Genomic DNA, 6000 nt, shown 5'->3' on the forward strand with positions numbered 1-6000 from the left:
GCCAGCTCCCAACAATAAAATGAACTTTTTCATTGTGTGCCACAAAGTCTGAAACAGACAAACAACAGGAGGAACAATGGCAGTCACAGGAATCTGGACATCCACCTGTTTGAGCCAGTTTCCCTCATTTCCACACAGAGCCCACAGCAACAAGGACAGTGTGAGTGCATGACTCTTAATTTGGTCCCCACTGCATGCTGTGCTGCATCAGCAGACACAAAGGCCTCTTTAATGTGACGTTTAGGCTGAATCGGCTCAGCAATGAAACGCATGTGTGTGCTTGAGTGCATTATGACTGACTGCTGTCATTTTCTGCTCAAAGATGCAGTGCACCTCAAGTACATTCTCAACATATTAGTTAACCAGCAGCTAATGAGGCAGGACTATCAAAAAACACTGAACAACATTAATCCGTAATATAACAAGTATTTACTGCTGTTAAGTTTGAATTTTAATACATTGCAAATATGTTTATATTTTGTACTTTCCACTCCATACAAGTTTTTGCTTCAAATTGGACATAACCACAGCAAATGCAGCACCAACATATTTATATTTTTATGTCTTTTCTTCCCATATTCCATTTTTACTAAACCGTAATCAAGGAGGAAATCTGAGGGGTTTGGCCACCTCTGTTCTCAAGACGATCAGAAGCAGTTGTAATGGCTAAACGGAGGCGTAATACATTTCCAGTCCGGGTGCCCCACCCTCTGCATGTGACGGCATACCTTGAGCTGGTTGACTATTTCTTTTATTCAGGGTAAACCTTTTGTGGTATTTTGAAAGTGGGCTAGATTTGTGTTTTGACTTTGGGTTGGTTTGACAGTTAAATTGACTCTTGTCTTTGATTGCTGTCTTACGACTATTCCCCCATCCTCCGCCATACGCTGTTATACTACTTTAAAAGGCAGCAAGGAGAATTGGTTCTGTTGATAATATTCTGTAATTCCTCTCAGATTAGCATTTATATTCATTGTCAATTGCACCAATTTAAACTTTGTGATTCTTATGTTAGTGTTGAATCTCTTATTCTTCTCTACCATCAGTGGTCTTTAAAGGGGACATGTCAGTACAACGTTGCTTTCTGAGTGCTTGTGTGCATACATTTGGATATCTGGTGTGTCGAAAACCTACTAACTGTGAAATAAGACAGTTTTTTTTATGGGCTGCCTAGTCAGCAAAATGCGATTCAACAAGCCATACACATTTGGTCCTGCACAATTAGGCTCATAAGAATATACCGCCATCCACGACTTGGAATCTACTTTTGCAAAGACTACGACTGCACCGTATTTTCCTAGAAAGCCAATCAGAGCAGAATGGGTTTTTCAGGGTGGGGGCTGAAAGAAACAGGTGCTAAAATGAAGCGTTCAGAACTAGTGAATACACATTTATTCAGACAAACGGTGTGTAAACATTATCAACAACCAAAATACAAGTAGGCCTATGAACCTGAAAATGTGCTTGATATATCCCCTTTAAAAGCAAAAAAAACCTGACAATCACTACAACAGCAAAGGTTTGATTGTCTACGATGCATATTCATCATGTACTCCAGCTTTCTGTGGCATACTATTTTAACCTACAAATCTTATTTACAGTCATACCTTGTGTCCTTCATTGCAGCTTCTACATCCACCTGCAGTGTTGAGCTGCATGAAGCATCAGTCCAGATGTGGATAATTACTCTGCCTCCTGCACCTTTTCCCCCTGCCAAAACCTGCTGCCACCCACTAATCCACCACGGATGAGCTTTAGACCGGTTCTGCAGATTATAATCGATTGGACTTTGTTCAGTTCGTATTCATTACACGTTTTGTCCTTTTAGAACCTAAACAAAATAATTTCACCCCCAGAAATCGTCTGCTGTGTTGTCAGGGAAACCAGCCAAGCAAGCACGGTTCGCATCAAAGGTGTTGATCCCTGCCAGGATTAACACCTTTTGTTCTTTGTCATGCACTGAAAACTCGGATAACTTGTCATTTAGATTAAGATAATGAGATGTGAAGGATGAAAAACATCAGAGCTGCTCTGTCGTGTACTTATTTTGAAAGTCATGTAATGAAAGAAAATGTGACCCTGTAGTTCAATAAAAGGTCTAATCTCCTCTAAAGGCAACACAATGTGTTAAGTTTAGATGGTATAGTACTTGTGTTTCCTAACTACTGTACAAGACGTGTTAAACACTTCTCTGTGCTAATTTTCTGTTGTCTTAATTGTGACCTACATTGCCTATCAATGCAATTGAGGTGAACATCATGTTCCCCCCTAAATTAAAGGGCTTTTGAGATTTATTAACAAAGGCCAGGGGCCACTTTAATTTCACCATCACGAGAAAGCCGGAACAAGACGGCGAAGAAGAAGCAGCAGCTTGAGAGATGAGAGGGAAGGGAGTTCATCCCAAGAGACTCTGTCGGCAGTGAGCAAAATATTGATGCAGAAATCAGCCAAATGATGTTTACATAAGACCGTAATTCATTTATGCAGTAGATAATCACATGAACTCCTTCAGGTTAGCAGCCCGATGCAAATTATTGATTTGAATTTACATGTTTACCTATCAAAGGCACAGTGTATTTAGACTCACGTGTTGTGTCAACCTAAATACATTGAAATAGAATCAACAGACCATTACCAACCTTAAACACTTCAACACTTATGGTCTATTCATATATATTTGCTCCTAATACTGGCTGAAATAACAGCAGATGAGCTGCAGGAACACTGGAAACACTATCGGTCCAAATGACAAACACAAATATAGCAGCAATGTTGCAGACACATGCAGAAACAGAGACTATAGTAGCTAACCTGTTGCCTTGAAGGCTCTCCACAACACCTATCTCCCTGGAGCATCTTCGGATAGTTCACAATAGAGATACGGACAGGAAAACATGAGACACCATGTTCAAGTATGGATTTGAATAAGAAACGGTATATTAAATATATATTGCAGGACCCCCCCCGCCCCCCCACACACACACACACACACTTGACCTTGATTTTGGGCTCAGAGGAATAGAAATTTGAACATGTACAATTCCATGACAAATGATGTGATCAAAAGCTCCACAACAGCGATAAATGGACCGTGAAGCGATTTGTTTTGTTGAAAGCAGACAAACAGTTTCTTATGTGAATGTCTTGCAGGATAATCTTAAATCTCAGAAAAGCCAATCATTTTCAGGTTTTTGAGCAGTAACATTTATGCCCTGCATGTAGTAAACACACACACACACACACACACACACACACACACACACACACACACACACACACACACACACACACACACTGCCTGCCAGCTCTCTGACCTTCAAGATGAAATGTAGAGTATACAGCTCTGAGGGCAACAACATCTTAAAGGAACATGACAAAAGCACACAGCTAAAAGGTCTGTATTATTTAGCTGTTTTGTTTCCTTGTTCTGACACCAAAATGATGTACTTCTCATCCCGCTCTAGACCCTCAATTGTTTGCACGTGGCTCAGGTCTGTGCGTGTGTGTATCTGTGTGTGTGTGTGTGTGTGTGTGTGTGTGTGTGTGTGTGTGTGTGTGTGTGTGTGTGTGTGTGTGTGTGTGTGTGTGTGTGTGTGGTTCTTGTTATCCCCAAAGCTCCTCCTGCAGGCTGTAAATGAAAATGGAGTTAAAGTGAACTTGTGTGAGCCTAAGAGGGTTTGATGGTCTGTAGTGCCATGCGGAGCATCTTTCAGCTGGATGCAGTTCATCTGAACAGTTTCATTTATACAAACCATTAACACCTTATCTTCAGTCACCTCCAGCTGACAGGAAAACTCCACAACACACACACACACACACACACACACACACGACCGCGTCGCCTCTTTCCCTGCCTTTTAACTTTAACAAACACAAACTGACTTTTGTGTCACAGACACACACACTCCCTGAGTCTTGCAGCACTACTTCAGTTCTGCGAAAGCCGGCGTGCTTCGCTGCCTCTGATTACCGCCCTCCAGCCCCTCCCTTCAAGTTTATCACCAATTACTGGTCCTCGCAGTGAAAAAAGAGAGGGAAAAAGCCGCTCTGTTTGTGCCCATGGCAACAGCTCTCCTCCTCTCCATTTCTGCAGTCAATCAGACTACGACTGTCTAGTTGTCCTGCCCCAGTCCGGCTAAAGAGAAGAGGTACAGGGACCAAATACCTCCCAAGTTCGGTGCGCAGGCTTCTTTTCTTTTGCCTTCTTTCTGCTTGTTCATTATCCAAAAATCTTAAACTATTCCTTTAGGCTTATTATTCTATTTTACTCAATTACAAGCAGATCTAGACTAATGCCTAGCAGTATCACATATAAATGCCTTTCTGTCTTTTTCCTCCTTATGGTCATTTCTCATCTGCCTCCGTCTCCTCTACCTGTCTGTTCGGATCTCCATCCCCCCCCCCACACACTATTCCTACTCCCTCCCTCGTCGTCTTTCTTTGACTTTATCTTTCAGTCTGCCCATTTCTCACCGGCAGCAGACAGAGAAATTGGAGAACATTTCGTGTCTGACACCCAGCTTATCTCACAGATACAATCACCATGGAGGCAGAGACTCAGGAGGAGGAGAAGGAGGTGGGGAAGAGGAAGACTGGAGGGAGGAAGAGAAGAAATTACAGCAAGATGAAAGAGAGAGAGAGAGAAGGGCAAGGTGTAGGGGTATAAAAGGGATAAGAATTGGCACAGGAGGGAGACGAAGATTGTAAAGAAAACATGCAGGTGAGGAGAGATGAGGTGAAGAAAGATAAATTGGTAAATGTAAATAAGAATCAGTGACTATTTGTTTTTCATGTTTTCCAGATATCTGGTGGTAGGAGATAGTTCCGTCCAAAACTGGGTCCAGTGTTCCCAATCAACACACTTACACTGACTGCTAACACATCCACATCTTAATAAACCTTACATTGGTTCAATTTGGATGATTGGAATATCTTTTATTTATTGGTGTGTCTCTATTTGTTGTGGCTTAAGAGCCAGCTCAGAACACAGTGAGGACGTAATAAAGAAACTGATGGAAAAAGATGGGGTAAAAGAGCCTGAAAGAAGAAGACTACAGATTGATGAAAACCTGAACAAATATATAATGCAATTTCAATACACCACTGTTATTTTTCAAAAGATGCCAAACCTTAACAATCAGCAAATCCCTTGAGCTGAAATCGATGGCGGAGGCGAAGGAGCAGAGGAAAAGAAGGGAGTGGTGAGAAGGATGAAGGAAGGGAGGCCCTAGGAGACAAGTGCTAATAGTAGATTAGTCACTCTAAAGATGCTGTAGGCTTCTGCAATACTAGTCACTCTTTCTCTCTCCTGTGTGTGTGTGTGTGTGTGTGTGTGTGTGTGTGTGTGTGTGTGTGTGTGTGTGTGTGTGTGTGTGTGTGTGTGTGTGTGTGTGTGTGTGTGTGAGTGAGTGAGTGAGTGTGAGTGAGAGAGAGAGAGAGAAAAAGAGAGATTATATGAGAGGGTGGAACAGGATGTGCACAAGCTGACAGACTGAGGAATTTGCCCCTTAATCACTGCACAGTTTAAACCTGATTGACTTGATGAACATGCGCACACACATGCACGCATGCACGCACACACACACACACACACGCGCGCTTGCTGCAGGGCAGATGACGTCACTGTATTATATTGTCAAGGCAGCTGTAGCAGTAGAGGCATCATCTATATGCCAACAGACACATTTCTCTTCTGACCCAATGGCATGAATAAACATTTGAACAGCAAATTATTTTATTTCTCATCTATGTTATCTTCTTATTTTCTCCTCCCTCTGGCGCACAGAGGACACAATGCAGTGTTTTGTTTATATTTTGCAGATGTCATAATCCCCTTTTTGGTCCTCCCCAATCCAGGACAGCGACTGTCATCAAACTCATGCTGCGTGCACAAACTCTATCTAGTCAAGTGCTCACAGGTTTTCCAAGATACACTGCATCTTCAGAGGAATGTGTATATGAAAGAATGCATGAAATATAAATGATGCAGTAGAAAACACA

Source organism: Taurulus bubalis (assembly GCF_910589615.1).
Source record: "Taurulus bubalis genome assembly, chromosome: 10".
NCBI lineage: Eukaryota > Metazoa > Chordata > Actinopteri > Perciformes > Cottidae > Taurulus > Taurulus bubalis.